The 24299-nt window shown below is 45.5% G+C and overlaps 1 protein-coding gene across 1 annotated transcript in view; it reads left to right on the plus strand.

The window, feature by feature from the left end:
• Positions 1-823: 823 nt before the first annotated feature.
• The window catches only part of LOC309545419 (uncharacterized protein), a 123270-nt gene continuing 99794 nt past the window's right edge, over positions 824-24299 (plus strand). Inside the window, exon 1 of the mRNA XM_082244607.1 lies at positions 824-1211. The gene's annotated coding sequence lies outside the window, so the exon portion shown is untranslated. The remainder of the gene's footprint in view (positions 1212-24299) is intronic.

Raw genomic sequence — 24299 nt, forward strand, 5'->3', positions numbered from 1 at the left:
TGCCTTTCCTCCAATCAGCTGTCTCACAGTGTATGGCCAAACTTCCCTCCTACAGGTAAATCAGGAAGAGAAAATTCTAACAGGAGGTGTATATTCTAAACAGTCTAGAAAGCTGAAGACAGCACATATACAAATAAAACTTATGTAGGAGGATTTGTTTCATCTGTGTATCATCTGAGGCTTTTCACTTCACTGGGTTAATGTGAGCGTTTACATCCACTTTAAAGTACTGTGGAATTTGTTGCCAATAAATATAATGAATACATTAAATAAACAATTCACTAAAGTGAATCGCTCTTATTACTGTAAGTAAATAAAGGAATGTATTAACAATGCCAATATGATACACTAATGAGAGATTTTAAACAAGTAAACACAGACTGTGAAGCAAAGAAAACCTTTTAGATCAGATGCTGAATTAATGAATGAATATCTTTTCTTATAAATAGTATATTGTACTCACAGCCTAATGAAATGTTTTGTGTGATTTAAATGTACAATGTGCATTCAATGAGCTATGGTGCTTTGCTTGGAACAGATCTAATTATGATGGTTATTTAGCAGTAATTGGCTTTGTCTGTTTCTGTGAAAAGCAGTATTCTGTCAATCAGCTGACAGCAATGATGTTTCATAGCCAGTATCCTCTGCAGGGTGTGCTATTAAAAGTATTTCATTTTATCAACGTCATTCAGTCATCCGAACGTCAGTCTGTGTCATAGATAAGAAGCTGTGAGCAGAGGCAGAGAGAAAAAAAACGGGAAAGACAAAAATAGTAGACATACATCTCGGTTTGTATATGAATAATTGACCCTTGGGTGAATTTGGTCATTGGATTGCTGTGTAGCTTTTACAAGGAGAGGCAATTGGAAACATTCTTCTTTGGGCTGTCTAAGCATGAGCTGGGCGTGACAGTTAAGAAGCATGTTTCAACTGGAGGGGAAGGATGGACCAACAGTTTGGAATTCATGGGAAGCAGACCAAGAAAGACTGGGAAGACAGACAACTACTGAGATGAGACATGCACAGAGATAAACCCAGTCCGCAATCCATTAGGACAGTAAAAGTAAGTCTACTCTTCTTCTAGTCGTAAGATTTCTTTCATCTCCCATTGATCTCATCTACCCAATATTTGACTTCATTACAGTGAAGAATCCTAAGAGGATAACCTCAACGACATCATATTGCTGAGCCAGAGGCTACTACAGCACCAGGTGGGTACTGAAGAGTAGATTGTAGGCAATGCATTATGATCAACAGATTAAACATGTGGTCTGCTCAGGATTGGGAAACAATTAGAAAATAGGGAGTGGAATGATGATAATGACGAATGCAAATCTGTTACTCAATAGTGTGTGATATTGCTTATGTGTTAAATCTAAACGTACAGTGGAAATCAATGTGCGTTACCTATGAATGTTCAAATTTATTTTAGCCATTTTTTAAAATTTCTATATTTGCTAGTACTATTTGAGTATCATAACAGGGTAATATATTTATATATATTAAAATGTATATTTCAAGTTTAAAATAACATTCAGAACAAAGTTCAACAGAAACCTATGGATGTTCGATTCTATGTTTAGCCATTCAAAGGGCCTTTTTTACAAATTTCTAAATATGTTCATTTTATTCGTCTATCCTAAAAGTGTAATATGTTTACATATATTAAAATAGATATTTCAAGCACAAAAAAACATTTATAACAACGTTCAACAGCAACCTATTGATGTAACATCCTTTGTTTAGCCATTCAAGGGAATTTTTTTAAAAATGTCTAAATATGTTCATATTATTTGTGTATCCTAATAGTGTCATATATTTATATGTATTAAAATGTATATTTCATGCTTAAAATAACATTTTTATAACAACATTCAACAGCAACCTATGGATGTTCGATTCTGTGTTTAGCCATTTAAAAGGTCTTTTTACAAATTTCTAAATCTATTCATATTATTCGTGTATCCTAATAGTGTAATATTTTTACATTTATTAAAATATATATTTCAAGCTCTATATTTCAAGCTCAAAATAACATTTATAACAATGTTCAATAGCAGCCTATGGATGTTCCATCCTCTGTTCAGCCATTCAAGGAACTTTTTAAAAATGTCAAAATCTGTTCATATTATTTGTGTATCCTAATAGTGTAATATATTTATATGTATTAAATATATATTTCAAGCTCAAAATAGTATGTATAACAAAGTTGAATAGCAACATTAAAATTACAGAGCTTGCTTTATCTAGTTCATGGGTGACTTCTTTGTGGGGCTCACTTTATTTGGTGTTCTAGCATTGTGATCCCAGATTAAATTATCCCACAAAACCTGAGGACCTCAGAATCAAATTATTTTAGGCCCTATTTGATACCCCAACCAAGTGGTTGTACATTATTGGCCTTTATAGCCCTAAGTATATCAAACATTGAAGCACCTATGTAGGCAGCCAAGTAACAAAGAATGTAAACTGATTAATCAAAACAAGAAAAAAAAAGTAAAAGAAATACATTTTAAATGGTTGTATAAATGTAATATCATCAATTTCATCTAAATCTCTTTATGGGTAGATTTATACCAGGGGTATTGATATAAAATTCATGGAGGTCCAAATTGCATAGAAACTCCATGGTGCATTTGTACTATGCAATTTCCATGTGCAGGAAACTGCACCTTGTATTTCAGTGCCTTTAAGAGCCAGTGGTACCCCTGCAAATTTTCCGTGCATCACCTCACTTTTTGTGCAGCTGCTTGTCCCCCTTCAAATCTTCTCCACCACAGCACTGCCCCTCTTCACATATCATCTCCACAGCACTGCCCCTTACACTACCCCCACACAGCACTGTCCCCCTTTACATCACCACCCCCACACACAGTACTGTCTCCCTTCACATATTATCCCCAAAGCACTGCCCCCTTCACATACCTCCAAAAGTACTGTCCCCTTCACATACCCCCACAGCACTGCCCCCTTCACATCCCCCCACAACACTGTCCCCCCTCACCTATCACCCCAAAGCACTGCCACTTTCACATCTCCCCCACAGCACTGCCCCTTCAAATCCCCCACAGCACTGCCCCCTTCACATACCCTCTACAGCACTGCCCCCTTCACATATCCCCCACAGTACTGCCCCTTCACATACCCCCCCACAGCACTGCCCCCTTCACATACCCCCCCACAGCACTGCCCCCTTCCCACCCCCCCCACAGTGCTGTCCCCTTCACATCCCCCCTGAAACACAACACTGCCCCCCTCACATATCAACCCCAAAGCACTGCCCCTTTCACATCGCCCCCCACAGCATTGCCCCTTCACATACCCCCTACAGCACTGCCCCTTCACCTATCCCCCACAGCACTGACCCTTCACATACCCCCCCCACAGCACTGCCCCCTCCCCCCCCCCACAGTGCTGTCCCCTTCACATCCCCCCGAAACACAACCCTGCTCCCTCACATATCAGCCCCAAAGCACTTCCCCTTTCACATCCCCCCCAACAGCACTGCCCCTTTCACATACCCGCCACAACATTGTCTCCCTTCAAATGTCACCCCTACAGCACTGCCCCTTTCACATCCTCCCACAGCACTGCCCCCTTCACATCCCCCCAAAGCACTGCCCCTTCACATCCCCCCAAAGCACTGCCCCTTTCACATCCCCCACAGCACTGCCCCCTTCACATCCCCCCCGCAGCACTGCCCCTTCACATCCCCCCACAGCACTGCCCCCTTCACATCTCCCCCACAGCGCTGCCCCCTTCACATCCCACCCACAACACTGCCCTCTTCACATCCCCTCCACAACACTGCCCCCTTCACATCCCACCACAGCACTGCCCCTTCACATACCCCCCACAGCACTCCCCCCTTCACACCCTCCCACAGAGCTGCCCCTTTCACATCCCCAAACAGCACTGCCCCTTCACACCCCCCCCACAGTGCTGCCCCCTTCACATCCCCCCCAGCACTGCTTCCTTCACATCCCCCCACAGCACTGCCCCCTTCACATCCCCCCCACAGCACTGCCCCCTTCACATCCCCCCCACAACACTGCCCCCTTCACATCCCTCCACAGCACTGCCCCCTTCACATCCCCCCCTACAGCACTGCCCCCTTCACATCCCCCCCACAACACTGCACCCTTCACATCCCCCCCACAACACTGTCCCCTTCACATCCCCCCACAGCACTGCCCCCTTCACATCTCCCCCACAGCACTGCCCCCTTCACACACCCCCACAGAACTGCCCCTTTCACATCCACCCACAGCACTGCCCCTTTCACATCCCCCCACAGCACTCCCCCCTTCACATCCCCCATAGAACCGCCTCTTTCACACCCCCCCCACAGCACTGCCCCCCTTCACAACCCCCCCTACAGCACTGCCCCCTTTACATGGCCCCCCTCCTCCCACACACAGCACTGACCTCCTGTACATGACCCTGCTCCCCATCTTTCACCAAGTTCACACTTTACACAGAGCAGAGAGGAGGAGGCGGGACAATCCTGAACTGAAGGCAGAGGCACAGCAGCACTGGATGGGGCGTGGGAGCTGTTGATGGGCTGCTAGGACCGCCTCCTACCAGCCAATCACCTCCTGGTTAATGTGAAAAGTTCATTCAGGCAGCTGCTTCTCTCCATGTAATGCTGGTCCCGCCCCCAGTCCATAATTGTCCCGCCTCCCCCCGGTCCGCTCTGCTAATGACAGCGGCGGAGGCTGGGGACAAAATCGTCAGCTAAATGGGGCAGTCGCGGCAGTCCAGATAGGGCAGTAGCCCAATTTAGACCCTTGGTCATTTAGAGAAAATTAGGTTTATAAATGATAAAACGAAATATCCTTTTTCTACTAAGTAAGTAATATTTCTGAAGTCCATAAACCCGCTAGCCAGTAAAATGTTCAATTTCCCTTCATTTTCCTTCATTGATTTGGCAATGCAACAATGGATCTGCAGTATTTTTTTGCAACACAGCACACAACACAAAGTAGTGCACACTAGGGCTCTTAAACATAGGTAGGTCAAAGCGTTCTATTTCTAACGTAATATATGTATCCTCATACCTGTAAGTGTGAAAAACATGTCAATTATTGAGTTACAGTGCCTTGCGAAAGTATTCGGCTCACTTGAACTTTGCAACCTTTTGCCACATTTCAGGCTTCCAACATAAAGATGTAAAACTGTAATTTTTTGTGAAGAAACAACAAGTGGGACACAATCATGAAGTGGAACGAAATTTATTGGATATTTCAAACTTTTTAAACAAATAAAAAACCGAAAAATTGGGCGTACAAAATTTTTCAGCCCCCTTAAGTTAATACTTTGTAGCGCCACCTTTTGCTGCGATTACAGCTGTAAGTCGCTTGGGGTATGTCTCTATCAGTTTTGCACATCGAGAGACTGAAATTTTTGCCCATTCCTCCTTGCAAAACATCTCGAGCTCAGTGAGGTTGGATGGAGAGAGTTTGTGAATAGCAGTTTTCAGTTCTTTCCACAGATTCTCGATTGGATTCAGGTCTGGACTTTGACTTGGCCATTCTAACACCTGGATATGTTTATTTGTGAACCATTCCATTGTAGATTTTGCTTTATGTTTTGGATCATTGTCTTGTTGGAAGACATATCTCCATCCCAGTCTCAGGTCTTTTGCAGATTCCATCAGGTTTTCTTCCAGAATGGTCCTGTATTTGGCTCCATCCATCTCCCATCAATTTTAACCATCTTCCCTGTCCCTGCTGAAGAAAAGCAGGCCCAAACCATGATGCTGCCACCACCATGTTTCACAGTGGCGATGGTGTGTTCAGGGTGATGAGCTGTGTTGCTTTTACGCCAAACATAACGTTTTGCATTGTTGCCAAAAAGTTCGATTTTGATTTCATCTGACCAAAGCACCTTCTTCCACATGTTTGGTGTGTCTCCCAGGTGGCTTGTGCCAAACTTTAAACGACACTTTTTATGGATATCTTTAAGAAGTGGCTTTCTTCTTGCCACTCTTCCATAAAGGCCAGATTTGTGCAGTATACGACTGATTGTTGTCCTATGGACAGAGTCTCCCACCTCAGCTGTAGATCTCTGCAGTTCATCTAGAGTGATCATGGGCGTCTTGGCTGCATCTCTGATCAGTCTTCTCCTTCTATGAGCTGAAAGTTTAGAGGTACGGCCAGGTCTTCGTAGATTTGCAGTGGTCTGATACTCCTTCCATTTCAATATTATCGCTTGCACAGTGCTCCTTGGGAGGTTTAAAGCTTGGGAAATCTTTTTGTATCCAAATCCGGCTTTAAACTTCTCCACAACAGTATCTCGGACCTGCCTGGTGTGTTCCTTGTTCTTCATGAAGCTCTCTGCTCTTTAAACGGACCTCTGAGACTATCACAGTGCAGGTGCATTTATACGGAGACTTGATTACACACAGGTGGATTGTATTTATCATCATTAGTCATTTAGGTCAACATTGGATCATTCAGAGATCCTCCCTGAACTTGTGGAGAGAGTTTGCTGCACTGAAAGTAAAGGGGCTGAATAATTTTGCACGCCCAATTTTTCTTTTTTTTATTTGTTAACAAAGTTTGAAATATTCAATAAATTTCGTTCCACTTCATGATTGCGTCCCACTTGTTGTTGATTCTTAACAAAAAATTACAGTTTTATATCTTTATGTTTGAAGCCTGAAATGTGGCAAAAGGTCAAAAAGTTCAAGGGGGCCGAATACTTTCGCAAGGCACTGTAAATACATGCTTGCGGTAGCTTTTTGAAGTAATGATATAAGATGTTTTTATAACAGACTTCAGAATTTATAGAACAGTGATGATTTGATACACTCCAAAAAAAAAAAAAAATCATGATTCAGTAGATCTAAAACCTAATTGGAGTACTTGGTATTAAAAAAAAAACTGTCATGTTTTATTCTTTTAGAAATTCCTACTTACATCTTCTTTTACCCCTTCCAACATGTCAGCTCTGCTGATCTCCTCCAGCTTTTTGCAACCACTTCCTTTCTACATGCATACACTCCAGTGGGGACTGCATGTCATCGGTGTGCTCCATCAATCTGTATCAGCATAGTGGGTTATAGTCTTCCCTAAAAGCGCATATAACAGGGTGACAACATGGGACAACAGCTGAGATACAAGGACAGGGAGGGTTGTCACCCAGTAATAAAAGGAAGTGCCTGCAATAGGACCTCATGGCAGGATTACCAGGTATTATTTTAATGAAAGTAGCATTTTTAAACAAACCGAAAATTACTTTGGAAAAAGCATTAACAAGTTAGGATTTATATTAGATTTTAGTAATTGGTTTGGATCTACTTTAACCTTTATATATGTATATAATGTTACCTTCAAAATCCACATCACCATGTATTTGAATTGCATTCACTGTTACTGATATGCATACTGAGATTTAGATTTTTGTGAAAGGTCAACTTAAGCTGGGTATACACGTAAAGTTTTTTTCAGTGAATTGAATGAAAAAAACTTACAGATCCCTGCATCCACTCAAGTGATGTGGAGGCAGGGCTCTCCCCTGCTCTGCTATTGTATTCTGACAGTTGGACCCCTCCCCCCCCCCCATCAGAATACACTGATCAGCACTGCAACCACTGCCTGCATCTGTTGATTGAATGCTAGTTTTTCAGCAGGACCATTTGACAGAAGAAAAACTTTTCTTGAACTGCAGTGCTACACACATTTCAAAATTCAATGCATGTATACCCCATAGACATGGCACAGGGTGTGCTGGGTGTGCCTGGGCACAACACCCTACTCACCCCCTGCAACTCAGATTTCCCTTGCTTTTTAAGCCACTCCATGCCACCCCCCCCCCCCCCCTGCAAAGCTGCTTACTCCCTGCAGTGTTACTGGCTTCCCTCCTCTCCTGTCCCAAGAGCTGCTCGTTTCAGGATGGACGGAGAGCTAGGGAAGGGGTAGTAAATATGTCGTTTACCGTCCCCTTCCTTTTCTGAATGAATGTAGTGAGTGATCAGTGCCGATCTCTTATTGTCTTCTATCATAACTGGAGCATAGTGAACTGTGTTTATTATGCCTCAGGTTGTGAATGAAGAGAAAGACAGCCAGCACAAACCTCTTCCCATTCATTTACTGTACAATGCAGTGCTGAGGCTGCAGAGCAAGGGACTGAGGAATCTCTGTCTCAAAAGTGACACATCAGAGGTCTGTTTATACCCCTGATATTTCACCAAATACACCAATGGGGTAACTAAAAAAAAAACTGTAAACAAATTAATTAATAATAATATTAACAAAAAAATAATTTAAAAATTATAAAAAAAAACTACTGACACCATCCACTGTCCTACTGACACCAACATCTACCCTACTGACCCTATCCACTGTCCTACTGACACCAACATCTACCCTACTGACACCGCGCACTGCCCTACTGACACTATCCACTGTCCTACTAACACCAGCATCTACCCCACTGACACTGTGCACTGCTCTACTGACACCATCCACTGCTCTACTGACATCAGAATTTACCCCACTGACACTGTGCACTGCCATACGGACTCCATCCACTATCCTACTGACAACGTCCACTGCTCTACTGACACCATCCACTGTCCTACTGACAACGTCCACTGCTCTTCTGACACCATCCACTGCTCTTCTGACACCATCCACTGTCCTACTGACACTGTCCACTGCCTGACTGACATAGTCCATGTTTTAATACATGTTTGTTCACATCTATTTATAAGAGAGAGAGTGTATATATATATATATATATATACTTCTCATCCCCATCTGTCACCTCTTACCTTGGCTTTGACCTGAGTCTTGCAGATTTTATTTTATTTATTTCAGGTTCTTATATAGCGCTGTCAATTTACATATACATTGCACATTCACATCAGTCCCTGCCCTCAAGGAGCGTACAATCTAAGGTCCCTAACTCACATACATACACAGTAGGGCCATTTTTTTTTTTTTTTATACAGGATCCAATTAAATTAATTAAACAGCATGTCTTTGGAGTGTGGGAGGAAACCCACGCAGGCACAGGGAGAACATGCAAACTCCAGGCAGGTAGTGTCGTGGTTGGGATTCGAACCAGCAACCCTCTTGCTGCTAGGTGAAAGTGCTAACCACTACACCACTGTGTCACACAAAGGGTGGGGGAGCCTTTTTCTTCCCCATGGCAGGAAGGAAAAAAGTCACAGAATATTGTACCAGGCTAACCATCAACAGAAGAAGAAACAATGTTGGATTGTAGAAATGTAGCTGCACTCAGAAGGTTACCTTAATGCAGAGAATGTATTTAGGTAAAAATATAGCCTTTAGAACCACTTTAACCACTTTACCTCCGGAGGATTTTCCTGCTGTACGTCCAGGCCACTTTTTGCGATTCGGCACTGTGCGACTTTAACTGACAATTGCGCGGTCATGCAATGCCGTACCCAAACGAAATTTACGTCCTTTTTTTCCCCACAAACAGAGCTTTCTTTTGGTGGTATTGATCACCTCTGCGCTTTTCATTTTTTGCAATATTAATAAAAAAAGCAACAATTTTGAAAAAATAAAAATATTTTTCTACTTTGACAATTAAAAAATATCCAATATATTACATTTTTGTCATATATTTAGGCCAAAATGTATTTAGCTACATTTCTTTGACAAAAAAATTCTCAATGAGTGTATTTTTAACCGCTTTAAGACCGGAAAATTTTACCCCATTCCTGACCAGGCCATATTTTGTGGTCATATTTTCGGCACTGCGTTACTTTAATGGACAATTGCGCGGTCGTGCGATGCTGTACCCAAATTAAATGTATGTCCTTTTTTCCCACAAATAGAGCTTTCTTTTGGTGGTATTTGATCACCTGTGCGATTTTTACTTTTTGCGCTATAAACAAAAAAAAGAGCGACAATTTTGAAAAAATAACAATATTTTTCACATTTTTTTTATATGAAATTCTCCCCCCCCCCCCCCAAATGTAAAAATCAAAATTTTTTAACATTTTAGGCCAATTTGTTTTCTGCTACATATTTTTGGTAAAAAAAAATCGCAATAAGCTTATTTTGATTGGTTTGCGCAAAAGTTATCACAGCTACTAACTATGGGAAATTTATGTAATTTTTTTTTTGTTTTTTTTTTTAACTAGTAATGGTGGCGATCTGGCGGCGATCTGCGATTTTTTTTTGTAGGACTGCGACATTGCGGCGGACAGATCGGACCCTTGGCTAACATTTTTGACACTTTTGGGGGGTACCAGTGACATTACTACAGTAATTAGTGCTATAAATATGCACTGTTACTGTAAAAATGACACTGGCAGGGAAGGGGTTAACTTTTATTGGTGATCAAGGGGTTAATGTATGCCTGGTGCTTACTAATGTGTGTGGGGGGAGGGGACTGTGTGACACAGACACAGATCGCATGTTCAGCTATACTGAATCCTGTAATCTGTCCCTGCCTGTCACATAGGAGATCCGCCCGCTTTGTTTACACAAGCGGGCGGATCTCCACACTCGATCCCCGACGATCGGGGAAGAGCGGCGGTGATCTCCGCCGCTCCTCCCCTGGCCCGACTCCCGCTGTGACTGAAAACAGCGGGAGCGAGCCTCCGGCGTAGGTCTACATCGCTGGACGATATCGAGCCACTTTGCCACAGTACCAGCTCAGTGAGCGGTCGGCAAGTTGTTAAACCCAGTCCTTAGGTGCGGTGGCTGCATTTGTTTTCTTCTTCCTTTTTTTTTTTTTAAGCTAGGGACATTGTTAGCAAATACAGAAGATACTTGCAAACATTGCAGAGAAAAGGGAAGCTGCACTCCAAGATAAAGCCAAAGTTGTTTATCATATTCTGTCTGGTGCAAATTGCAAAATCACCCAAACCTCCCACCTCAAATGCATTTCTCTCAGCAATCAGCCTAATTTTACTCTATGGTTAAGCCTTGATGAGGATGTTTAGATGATTTTGCAATTTGCACCAGACAGAATAATAAACATTTTTTTCAGATTCTATCTTGGATCACATTTACTCTTTTCTCTACAATGGTTTCATGTTGAGCAGTGGACAGACTGTTTGAGGAGCCAGTACCTGTAGCTTGCTGCGCACGAGCACAGAATATGCAGTGGAGCATTTGACAATACATACCTGTTGATCCTGCCAAAAATGCAGTATCCTTGTCCCTTCCTGTCAACTGAACCGACATCGTAAACATTCTTATCCACCCCCTCCCCAATGTCAGTGGAGATGAGTAGGAGAAGACCTCAGGAAAGCTGCCTGGGTGACAACCATACTTCCTTTACAGATACAATGACACGAGTGTTGTAACCCTAGGACAGGAAGTGTGTTATACACAGGATTACCAGCTGAAAATAAAGGAGAAAAAATCCTGAGAAAAAGAAAACAAATGCATCCATCACATATAAGGACTGGTCAGTTGTATTATAATACAGTTTTGTTTTTGGGTTAAGATATGCTTTAAGAAATAGATTTGACTAATAAACTAAGAAGAATAATATTTTACATTTTTGAGACCATTTAGGTATTTTCATCAAGCATGAGTGATGATCATTACAATAGCTAACAATATTTTATATGTTTTTTTTTTTTCTGGTTAAAAAGTGTGGGTGGAATTGTGCATAATACAGTTTAATATAAACTTTAGAGTATTGCACCATACAGACATTTTTTTAAATTATATTGTTTAGAGCAAAGCAAAATCATTCCATATGGCTTGTGCAGAGTTATGTTTAGCAGAAGTATAGTTATGCCCAGAGGCCATAGATGTTGACAGGCAAACTCTTTCTTGCATACCATGCCTGTCAAATGCAGTGCTTTTCCAGCAGTTATAAAGTCTGGTATACCGTCCTGGTAATACATTGTAAGGGAAGCTGGAGTATATACATTACTGTTCTAATGGATAGAGCTCTACTACTGTATATATTAGATTAGGTGGCTAGCAGATGGCAAAAGCTGTTTGGAATGTTCTGTTTGGCTAATACCTGGGGCAAAGTATGTTCTGAGCAAGGGTGTGCCTAGAAGGTACGAGAATAAAAATGCAAATTATCGATAAGGCAATATTTATTGGTACAGCAGTACCAGGCTAATGACAGCTTCAAAGTTCGGCGACTGGGTCCGGTGAGCACACACACGGACAGGAGTCAGACTCAACAGGCATGGAATATAATACAACAGAAAACAACACTGTGCTAGAGCATATAATAAGCTACCAGGACTAAAAGCACTCCACACTCCAAATTGATAAAAAAAAGAAAGTGCAGCGCTAAAAACAATTATTAAAAAAACTATTCTGAAACAGAAATATAAGTCCATGTAATAATATGTGCAAAAAGAAAGTCCCAGGCTGATGGTCAACGTGAGCAAAGAAATTTACACCGACCAGGAAAACGTGCCAGATAGAAATAAGGTGACTACAAACGTATTAACTTCACACCCCAGATGAGTAACAAATTCTGCTTACCAGAACCAGTAGACCACTATGTTATAGGTGGTCACCTCAAGCACAAGAGAATTAGGTCTCCTTCAAAACCATGCAGCCTGGAACCACTTAAAAAAGCTAACTAGACTCCAAGGTATCTGTTTGTTGGGTCACCTCCTCGGTCTGTAGCAGACCGCCATGAACAGGAAGGAAGGTCAGGTCGTGTACTCCGGATCACCACCCCGGCTCTCTAATAGCCACTCCGGGTCACCAACTCCAAGACAGCCCCCCCATTCCCGGCACCCCACCACGGCTTATAACCCTGGTGTCTTCGGACCCCCTTCCGCTCCGGGTTCCCTCAACCCCCCTCCTCTGTCTTTTCTTCTGACCGTTGCTTTCAATGATCCATCTGGTCTAGAGCCCCCTCAACCCTCAGCTACTTCCAGAAAACTTCCAAACTGACTTTGATGCCAGTCAAGAGAGGAGATGCAGGGTGCCTATAACCACACCCAGCGTGCACATCTTGAGGAAGAGGCATCTTTCCTTTTTGCACATATTATTACATGGACTTATATTTCTGTTTCAGAATTGTTTTTTAATAATTGTTTTTATAAAAGTTCATAAGCATCACTTGTTAGAAGGGAAAATCCACCACCTTCAGTGCGTCTGATAGCACACACCACCAACATGTGATCTTTAATCTCCTTACCAGAATGAAGATGAAAAAAGCATGTAGCAAGTGTCTTCATTCTGGTAAGGAGATTGAGAGATCATATGTTGGTGGTGTGTGCTATCAGATGCACTGAAGGTGGTGGATTTTCCCTTCTATCAAGTGCTGCTTGTTATGAACTTTTATACTTTATTTATGCTCTTGTCTATGCATTTAACTGGCTGCTTGAACCTCCTTTTTCTGTGAACCTTTATGGTTCTTAAAAGGGTTTTTTTCAATTGTATAGCGCGGATATTTTTATAATTTTTAATAATTGTTTTTAGCGCTGCACTTTCTTTTATTTATGGAATATAATACGCTTTGTAAACAATGTAATCAGCCACATGTACAGCATTAACGTTAACCTGTGCAACTTGAAATATGTTTTAACTTGCTGTACTAAAATGTTAATTTATTATATCCTTGAAAGAATTGTGACATTTCCTAGTTCAGACACGTATGCTAAATAATAAAAGTAAACCCCACCTTACCTAATAAAAATAACCTTGCAACAAATGAATTTTCAAATATGTGCATGGCAATTGCTTTTTTTGTAGTATAAGAATTATTTGAGATCACTTTTTTCTTGTCTTTTATTTTCCTTTTTTGGTGGTGGAAAAGAGATACTTGCATACATGAAGCCTTTTTGTCATTCTTTTCCATGAGACCAGTCAGTTCATATTCAAACCACAAATCAGATGTATAATATGTGCTAACAAGCAGGTACCAAACTCCCAGTGAAGCTTAGCTTTACTATTTAAAGTGTAACTAAAGGCAAAACTTTTTGATTTTTGGATAGGGTAAAGGATAGTTATAACCCCTGTTGTTGTTTTTTTTGTTTTTTTTCTTGCCTTATGTGTCCCAAAGGAGAGACTTTCCTTTACTTATTGTTACATAGCAAAACAGGAAGTAAGAGGAAATTCCTCTAAAGTGAGGGAATTCTGGGGTGTCCAAAACTAGTGTCCCCATTGGAGGATTTGCCCTGTTCTGATGTCAACCCAAAATTTCAAATTTTTTTTTTTTTTACTTTCATTACTTTTATTTTGCACATTGAAGTTATCATTGTTGCAAATAAAACGGAAAATTGTTTCATACTTACCGTAATTTTCCTTTCCTGGTGCCTATCCATGGCAGCATACTAGTGATAGAGCCCCGCCTCTACTCCTCCCTCAGGACTAGTGAGTAGCATAAAAGAAAGGCCCAGCCCCCTGTCCCATCATTCTCTGTCATATAGAATACCAAGGGTGGGAGCATATGCTGCCATGGATAGGCACCAGGAAAGGAAAATTACGGTAAGTATGAAACAATTTTCCGTTTTCCTGGTGCCTCCATGGCAGCATACTAGTGATAAATAACTAGCAAGACAAATGGGTGGGTAGTGCTAAATATGCAAATCTTTAATTGGGCAAAGACATGGCTGACTGAATAGTCCTTCTGCCGAACTCTACAGTTGTAAGCGACCCTGGGTCGATACGATAATGTTTGAAGAATGTATGACGTGATGACCATGAGGCGGCCCTGCAAACCGTCTCTAAGGAAACGTTGGCCCTTGCCGCCCAGGAAGCCGAGACTGCCCTAGTAGAATGAGCTCTTACTTGTGAAGGTGGAGATAGCCCCTTGACTTTATAGGTTTTCTGGATGAGTTTGATGATCCATGATGATAGAGTCCTCTTGGTGGACTCTTTGCCCCTGTTTTTCCCAAAGGGGATGACAAACAAACTGTCAGATTGTCTGAATGAACTTGTGATTTCCAGATAGGCTCGAAGAACTCTAGAGATGTCTAGGTCGTGCTGAGTTGCATCCGCGTTTTGGAAAACCGGAAGGGCCCAAGGTTCTAGAAGATGGGAAGAGGAGGAGACCTTGGGGATGAACCCCTGTCTAGGGCGAAGTTCAACCCTGTCCGGAAAAAAGGTGATGTGATCCTCACTTATTCCCAGGGCATGTAGCTCGGAGACTCGTCTGCCGGAGGTGATGGCCAAGAGGAAGGCAGTTTGTAATGACAAATTCCAAAGAGAAGCCTGTTCCACTGGAGAAAATGGGGTGTTACAAAGAACTTCCAGGACCAGGGAGAGATCCCACTGTGGAAACGAGCGTCTAACGGGAGGGCGAATTTTCAACACACCTCTTAAAAAGGTAACCACTAGAGGATCTTCGGCCCATCTCTTGTTGGTTGCAGCCGAGATTGCCGCTACCTGTACTTTGAGGGAGCTTAGTCCCAATCCTAAATCCAGTCCTGTCTGTAAGAAGGCTAAGATTTGAGAGGTAGAGGGGAGGACGGGGTTGAAGTCCTGCCCCGCGGCAAATGCTAGGAATTTGTTCCACACTTTTGAATAGACCGCGTTGGTAGAGGGCTTCCTGGCTTTCAAAAGTGTCGTGATGACTTCAGGGGTACACCCTAAGGCCTGAAACCTTTGCCTTTCAGTTTCCAAACCCGCAGATCTAATCTCTGCGGGTTCGGATGAAATAGTCCCTGCTGGGACAGTAGGTTGGGAAAAAGTGGAATCCTGATGGGGGGTTCCACACTGAGATGGATGGCTAGAGGGAACCATGGTCTCTTCGGCCAAAAAGGGAGTATCGCCAGGACTTGTACTGATTCTGTGAGAAGTCTCTGGAGAAACTTCAGAATCAGTGGGCGGGGAGGAAAGGCATAGGCTGTCGAGAAATTCCACGGGCATGTCAGGGCATCGACTGCTTCCGACTGAGAGCAGGGGAGACGAGAGTAGAATCTGGGCAGTTTCGAGTTGTCCGGAGTGGCAAACATGTCCACTTGAGGAGGGTACCAGAGGTTGGTGATTTGGAGAAAAACTTGTGGATGTAGGGACCACTCGTTGTTGTCTGCGAACCTCCTGGATAAAGCGTCTGCCACTGTGTTCAGTCGGCCCGGAATGTAAACGGCCCTGAGATCTCGTAGGTTCCTCTCTGCCCACAGCATGATGGGTTCGACCTCTCGGAGGAGGGTCCTGCTGCGAGTACCTCCTTGTCTCAGCAGGTATGCCACTGCTGTCTTGTTGTCTAATCTCAGGAGGACTCTGTGGCCTTGGAGGAGGGGTGCCAAGGAAATCAGAGCTAGAAATGCCGCTCTTAGTTCCAGTACATTGGATACCACCCCTTTGGTTGAGTGGTACCATCTTCCCTGAAGCTTGACCTCCCCGCAATGGGCGCCCCATCCGTGCCCACTCGCATCGGACGTAAGGATGGTCCAGTTGAATGAGCCTAGGTGACGGGGGTTGGCAAGATTTTCCTTCTTCGTCCACCAAAACAAGCTTCTGCGCATTAAGGCGGTCACTTGGATTTTCTGGGAGAGGTGTTGTTTTCTCCATTGTGACAGAAAACCTGTTTGGAAAAACCTCAGGTGCCAGTGGGACCATGGCACCATGGGAATACAAGAGGACATTGTGCCGACTAGACTCAGACACTGAGAGGCCGTCAGATGAGTACTCCGAATTACAGTGAACATCCTCCGTATGATAATATCCATCTTCTGGCTGGGTAAGGACACTGTCCCCACTTGGGTATTGAACATGGCTCCCAGGTAAACCATCTGTTGTGTCGGGGACAAGTTGCTTTTTTGAAAATTTATGAGCCAGCCGAACTCCTGTAAGGTCTGAAGGAGAATTTCCCTGTGGGATCTGAGTTGATCTGGATTGCTTGCCAACAGGAGAATGTCGTCTAGATAGTGGTACACTCTCAACCCCCTTTCCCTGAGGGGGGCTAGGACAGTTATCAAGGTCTTGGTGAACACTCGCGGAGACGTGCAGAGCCCGAATGGCAGGGCCTTGAACTGAAGGTGTATCTCGCCCACAGCGAACCTCAGAAATCTCTGATAAGTTCGGAAGATTGGGATGTGCAGGTAAGCATCTTGTAGATCGAGAGATATCAACCAATCGCCTGGCTGAATGACCTGAATGATAGTTTGCAGGGATTCCATTTTGAAGCTCTCGAGTTCTATATATCGGTTGAGCCTCTTGAGGTCTATCACCGGCCTCCAACCTCCCGTCCTTTTTGGCACTAAGAAGAGTGGAGAATAGAAACCGGTGTAACGCTCCGCCAATGGAACCGGTATAGCTGCACCTTGAAGCTGAAGGTCTGTCAGGAATTGGGATAATGCCAATGCTTTTGATGGCGAGGCTGGTATTCTTGACTCTTGAAACGATGCATGAGGAGGAGGATGAGCAAACACCCACCGGTGACCCTGATGGATTGTTGACAGAACCCAGGGGTCCTGACAACGCGAAGCCCAAATTGGGAGAAAAGCCTGTAGCCTGGCTCCGACTGGGAGGGGTTGCGATCTTCTGGCGTCAAAAAGGCTTTGTTGCCTCCTGGGGAGTGGTGAAAGCCTTGGTTTTGCGTGTGTTCAAAAAAGAGGCCTGGGTGCCTCTCCAGGGTCTTCTGTTATCCCTGTTCTGTCTGGTTTGCCTAAAATCTCTGGAATTTGAGGGTCGGAATCTAGACGAATAGACTCTTGTTCTCTTGACTTTCCTGTCTTGTGGCAGGAGACCAGACTTGCCTCCAGTTACCCTGGAAATGGCCTTGTCCATTTTTTCTCCGAAGAGGGTTTTGCCGTCGAACGGAATCTTACACCAACTCTGTTTGGACGCAAGGTCGGCTGTCCATGGTTTTAGCCAGAGGGCCCTTTTGGCCATTACTGTGTGGAGCATTGATTGTGCGGAACAACGTATGGTATCGATGGCGGCCTCTCCGATGAAATCGGCCGAAATTTTCAGTTCCTCCAGTGCCTTGACAATGTCTTCTCTAGGGACATTTTGGCGTAGCGCTGTCTCAACATTTTCTGTCCAAGCCCTGATGGCATTGGAGACAGATGTAAGGGCAATAGCCGGTTTACAGGCTGCGCCCGAGGCCAGGTAGCTCCTTTTTAGGTCCAGATCTATTTTCCGATCTAGCGGATCTTTGAATGACGCTGCATCTTCCATAGGTAGTGTCACGTTTTTGGCGAGCCGAATGACTGCAGCATCCACCACCGGCATGGAATTTAATGATTGCGCTTCAGCCTCGGCTAGAGGGTAGAGTTTATTAAGACGGCCCAATGAAAACTTTTTATCCGTCTTCTTCCATTCCTCTTCGATAATTTCTCTTATCTCGCCCATAAGAGGAAAGAATACTTGTTTCCTCTTAAGGAAGGGAAAATATGTTTTTGACTTAGGAGTGGGTTCTTCAGGATCCTCCCAGGCAATTGCTGTTTTAACTGCCTGAATAAAAGGTGGGATTAAGGCATAGTTAAAGCCTGACGGGTCCGACTCCTCTATGGATTCTTCTGAAAGGTGACCTGAAGATGCCTCTCCAAGTAATGGAGCCGCAGCGCGTGAAGGGTTTAGCCCAGAGGGGCCTGGAGCGCTATCATCCCTGTCCGGAACTTGAGCTGCAGAGGGAGCCGCCTGTGCGGGTACTAGAGTTGTCAACTCCGAAAGGGAATCTTTCATTGTCTGCTTTAGCAGATCCACCACTTGTTGGTTTTCCAACTCCCGGTTGGCTGCGTAGTCCCGAAAACAGTCCTGGCAGACTAGTTTTCTAGGTAAGGGTACTGCGCCACAAGCCCAGCACTTCTTCCTTGATGAATGTGATGGCGGAGAAGGAGAGCGACGGTATCTTGACCTAGATCTTTCTGAAGATCTATAGTGGGAAGATCTTGATCTGCGATCTGGACTGTCATGGTCGCGGTGCCTCGAAGACTTCCCGGATCTTTTGGAGTGTGTTGGGCTGGAACAAAGGACACTTGTTAGTCCATACAAGCACTCTTTTCCTTCTTACTTCAATACTTACAGAAAGGTGGTCCCATACCTATTGTGAGGATCTTGGTTACGTGATGAGTGGCTCATCGTAGGGCGTTGCAGAAGGACCGGCTGTGAGAAAAAAAAAAACGCAAGAAGGAAAACAGAAAAAGGGAGAAGAAAAGAAGGGCAAAAAAAAAAAAAAAAGGTTTTATTGAAGACAAATAACAACTGAATAAATGGAAATGATGACGGAGGAAAAAAAAAAAAAAAGTATTATAAAATGCTACCTACCAAGGGCTTTAACAAGTCGGTAGGAGCAGGGAAAGATGCTGTCTTTCGGGTGGACAGCAGGTGGAATGGCCCTTTAATAGGCAGAGCAGCCTAAGAGAGCACAAAACCCCTCCCCTTAGCTTCTGTGGGAACTCAGGGCAAAATTACACCTGGTTCCCACATCCAAGATGGCCGCCCGAGCCTCAGCCGCACTGCGCATGCGCCCGCGCATGCGCAGACCGTTCCTCGTGCACGGCCCTACTCCCCGCCCTACGAGGCGGTCCGCAGAGACGCCGAGACTCTGTGGAGCAAGGGGCGGCCTCGATTTGCATGGCGCTGCAGGGGGAATCCCAGGACTGGGAGCCATGTACACAGGATCGGATGTTTTCATAGAAAACTTAAAGGAACAGGCTGAAAAGGTAAGACAAAAGGCAAGAAGGGAAAAGAAAAAGAGGGAAAGAGAAGGGGAAGATGACAATGAAAACGAACACAAACAAACAAACACACAAATAAGTACTGGGAAACTTAAAAGGGGAATCCAAGCTGAAAAGAGGGAAAAAAAAAAAAAAAGACGGTCCTTGTGCAAAATCCTGCAAAGCCAAACATTTAAAGATTTTTAAAGAGACAGTAGCAGTATGCGTTCCTATGAGGAAACACTGCAATTTGTACCCCAAAGATCCACAGAAGGGGGTTCCCGGCCTTATTAGTGCTTTGAGCGACCCAAGAACCGGGACTGCGCACAGGAGAGGCTGAACCCGGCGGAAAGCTGCCTGGAGGCAGAGGTATGGACATACTGCTTATTCTTCACCAGTCAGGAAGGTATGAGGAAAAAAAGGAGAATGATGGGACAGGGGGCTGGGCCTTTCTTTTATGCTACTCACTAGTCCTGAGGGAGGAGTAGAGGCGGGGCTCTATCACTAGTATGCTGCCATGGAGGCACCAGGAAAGTATTTTGCCTGTCCTGTGTCCTTCTCTTCAAGTGATTGTGCTATCCATTCTGCTCAATGGAAAAATGTTCAGATAAGCTTACGATATACTGTAGAATGTTTTACATAGCTAATTATTACTTTGAATTCTTATTTAAACATAGTAGAGGCTACTTTTTATAAATAAATCCCCAGCATTCTTAGATTATAAAAATGAAAACGGAATTGGACTTTAAATCCTACCTCTCTGACCCCTCCCCACTTCATATGACTTTTATGATTTGGATTGCCCTCTTTTGGTCCTGCTCCCTACCATCCTGCCTTTATTCCCCCCCCCCTTCTTATTTTTCTCTCCTGGACCCCCCTCCTCCCTGTATGTGCCAAATGAACTGCCGCTGCTCATCTCTGACTGTTCACTGTAGCTCACTGTATGGAGCTAAACCAGCTGCCGAGATGCACACTGCAATATAAAATCCCCCGCTGGTCTATTTGTTTTACTGTGGTGGGATCTTCCTTTTTCGCCTTTGCTGGACATTTCTTCTGTGCTGCCCACCCCGGCTCCCCCCTGTTTGGTGGAGCCGGTGTGACCCCCCTACTGCTGAGGCTGATGCTTTTAGCCTAACAGCGGTTCTGGACTCTGTGTTGTTTTTTTTTGGGTACAAGCTTTCCCTGGCTCCCCCCGGGGGGACTAGTTGGTCCGCCCTGTTTTTTTTTTTTTTTCGGGGGGAATGCTGGGGCTTAGCAGGATAGGCACTCCGTGCCTGGGTGTTTTTGTTCTGTTTACATGTGTAACTGTGTTCCCTGTTCTGCAGTTGTGTTTACGGTGCTTGGGTTCGCCTGCTCTTGCTGCTCCTCAGATGCTGATAATGGTTCCCACGGGGTCCTCTCCCATTTCCTTCCAGTACAGTTGTCATGACCTCACGTGACCTGCAAATCTTCTCCGTCCTCTCCTGGAATGTTCGGGGCCTAAATTCAAAATTTAAACGTGCTCTCATGTTTCAATACTTAAATTCCCACAAACCGTTGATTGTAATTTTACAGGAAACGCATCTGATGGGCAGCAAATTGTTGTCCCTCAAGAAACCTTGGGTGCACAAGTTGTTCCATGCTTCCTACTCCAGTTACGCAAGGGGGGTCTCGATTTTAATTTGAAAGTCCCTTCCCGGTGAGGTGGAGGCGGTCCATACGGACCCTCTGGGCCGTTATGTTGTGCTAGTTCTCACTATGTGGCACCGTAGATATGTGATAGTGGGCCTATATGTACCCCCGCCCTTTAAGCCTGATGTGTTGTATTCTATCTTGGACAGGGTTTCCCCGTACTGCCCTGCCAGGTTGCTTTGGATGGGGGATTTCAACGCCATTCTCTCCCCGTCCCTGGACAGGCCGTCCGCCCCTAAATCCTTTTCGGAGGATCTATTACGCTGGTCGGAGGCCACAGGGTTGACGGAGGTCTGGCGTTGGAAACACCCCGATCAAAAGGGTTACTCCTGCTTTTCAGCTTCTTACAAGACTTCCTCCAGAATTGACCTGGCTTTCGCCAATACGGCGGTGCTATCTGATGTGGTGTCGGCACGGTATTTGCCGGCAGGGCTGTCTGATCACTGCCCCTTGGAGCTTACCTTGCGCTCTACTGCGGCCCGGTGTGGCTCTATGTGGCGCTTGGGCTCTCAATGGGTGGACCACCCGGACGTCTCCTCTCAGATCCCACCGCTTCTGCAGGAGTATTGGAAGAATAACGCGGAGACGTCCACGCCCGGAGTGGTTTGGGACGCCTTCAAGGCTTACACCAGGGGCCACTATATGTCTACCATTAAGGCGGTCAAGGTTCAGCATTCAGCTACGCTGACCCGTCTGGAGGAGGAGGTGGAGGGCGCCAGTGCCACGTATGGCCTGGACCCTTCGACCGCAACTTCGAGACGTTGCAGGCGAAGAAAAGGGACTTACATCTACATATGTCGGAGATTACGAGGTTGGCGATGTACCACTCCCGACAGTCCTTTTTCGAACAGGGGGACAGGAATGGTAGGTTTCTGGCGTTGATTTCTCAACATGACTCACCCCAGACGGTGGTTCCGGAGCTCACCTCTCCCACAGGGGAGGCCCTTACCTCTCCCGAGGACATACTGGAAGCCTTTAGATCTTACTATAGCACACTCTACACTACCACCCTTCCCCCAGACTTTAGCCCGACTGACTTACACTCCCTCCTGGACCCAGTGGCCCTAGGCTGGCTCTCGGATCGGGAGAGAGATTGGCTGGTGCGCCCGGTCACAACTGACGAGGTTTTGGCCATAATTTCGTCCATACCAGGTGGCAAGGCCCCGGGCCCGGACGGTCTGCCCATAGAATTTTATAAGACACACTCGGGACTTCTAGCCCCGCTGCTGGCCGTGACCTTTACCAGGTGCCTCGAGGAGGGGTCCTTGCCCCCCTCGATGGCGGAAGCACATATCATCCTCATTTACAAGCCCCCTAAGGACCCCAAGCTTTGCGCCTCTTACAGGCCTATCGCGCTACTCAACAATGACCTGAAAATTCTGACCAAGTTGCTAGCTACTAGACTCCAGCCTTTACTTCCCTCGATAGTGGATCAAGACCAAACAGGCTTTATGGCTCATAGGTCCACGGATGTTAACCTTCGCAGACTGTATACCAACCTACAAGCACGACACCTTAACGTAGGGACTAGAGTAGTGGCCTCACTTGACATAGAAAAGGCATTCGACTCGGTGGAGTGGCCTTTCCTGTGGGAGACTCTCCGGAGAATGGGGTTCCCCCTACTCTTCATCCGTTGGTTGCAAACCATTTACAGTGCACCGGTGGCGGCTATTCGCTTGGGTGGACAGTTGTCCTCTAGGTTCAACCTATCTAGGGGCACACGACAGGGCTGCCCCCTCTCTCCGGCCTTGTTTGCCATTGCCATGGAGCCGGTGGCGGAGGCCCTCCGTGTTTCCCCGCAGGTCAGGGGCCTGCGGATTGCCGGGTTGGAGGAGAGGGTAGCCCTGTATGCAGACGACCTCCTACTGTTCTTGAATGATGCTGACTCTTCCCTCCGGGGGGGCGCTGCACGTTCTGGACACCTTCTCCAGAGTGACCGGGTTGAGAGTCAACTGGTCTAAGTCGCAACTGTTGGCGATTGACCAGGGGGCCAGGCACTCGGCACCGCCGGATGTTCAGTTGCAATGGGTGGAGGACATGGTGTACCTGGGAGTACGGGTGTCACGGGATGTTGACGCCTTTATTTCACTTAATCTGGACCCGGTGGTCAACGCAGTTAGGGCAAGATTGAAGGCATGGGAGAACCTACCCCTTTCCCTTTTAGGTCGCATTAATCTAGTGAAGATGAAGGTATTGCCTAAATTTACGTACCTCTTTCGCCACTCCCCGCAGTGGATACCCAAGTCCTTTTTCACGGCACTAAATAGACTTTTTTCCTCTTTCCTGTGGGGATCGCGCCCGCCTAGGTACAAATTTTCCACACTTATGCGCCCCCTTTCCCAGGGGGGACTGGCATTTCCGGATTGCCACAGATACTTCCTAGCATCTCAACTGGTCACGGCCGTTTGGTGGCTTAATCCTGATCTATATAACTCGGCGGTTGCGGTGGAGGCGGCGGTGCTCGGATCTGTGGAGGCACTCACTCACTTGCTGTTTAGGGGCCCCAAGGCCCCGCACGGGCTCACTGCCTCCATGTCCACGGTGCTGCGAGCCTGGAAACTCGGGCTGCGGCTCGAGGGTTATCCGGGCATGGCGGTCTCCCCCAACGCGCCTTTGTGGCACAATCCTGATTTGCCGCATCTCTATTCCCTTCCTGACCCGGTGGTGTGGACTAAATTCAACATCAAGAAACTCTCAGATGTGTCGAATGATCTCACCTTCCCTCTATTGTCCCATTTTGTCCATAAGTTTAATGTTCCGCCATCCCTAGTGTTCAGGTACCTGCAGTTCTCTCATGCCTTCAAGGCCCAGTTCCCACCCGGTGGTGCTCAGCTGGTGCAATCGGACCTGGAACAGATTCTGCGACATGACTGCTCGGAGCGAGCGGTGTCGGCTCTGTATGCCCACCTTCTCCGAGTCCACTCTCCGGAGCTCTCTGGCCTCCATGATCGCTGGGCCCGGGATGTTCCGGACTTGGACTCGGAGGATTGGATTAATGTGTGGGAGGCCCCCTTTAAGATGCTGGTCTCTCTCAGGGACAGACTCATCCAATTTAAGATAGTCCATAGAGCCTATCTCACCCCATATCGTCTCCACAAGA

The sequence above is a fragment of the Pelophylax lessonae genome (genome assembly GCF_965119305.1).
Source record: "Pelophylax lessonae genome assembly, chromosome: 1".
NCBI lineage: Eukaryota > Metazoa > Chordata > Amphibia > Anura > Ranidae > Pelophylax > Pelophylax lessonae.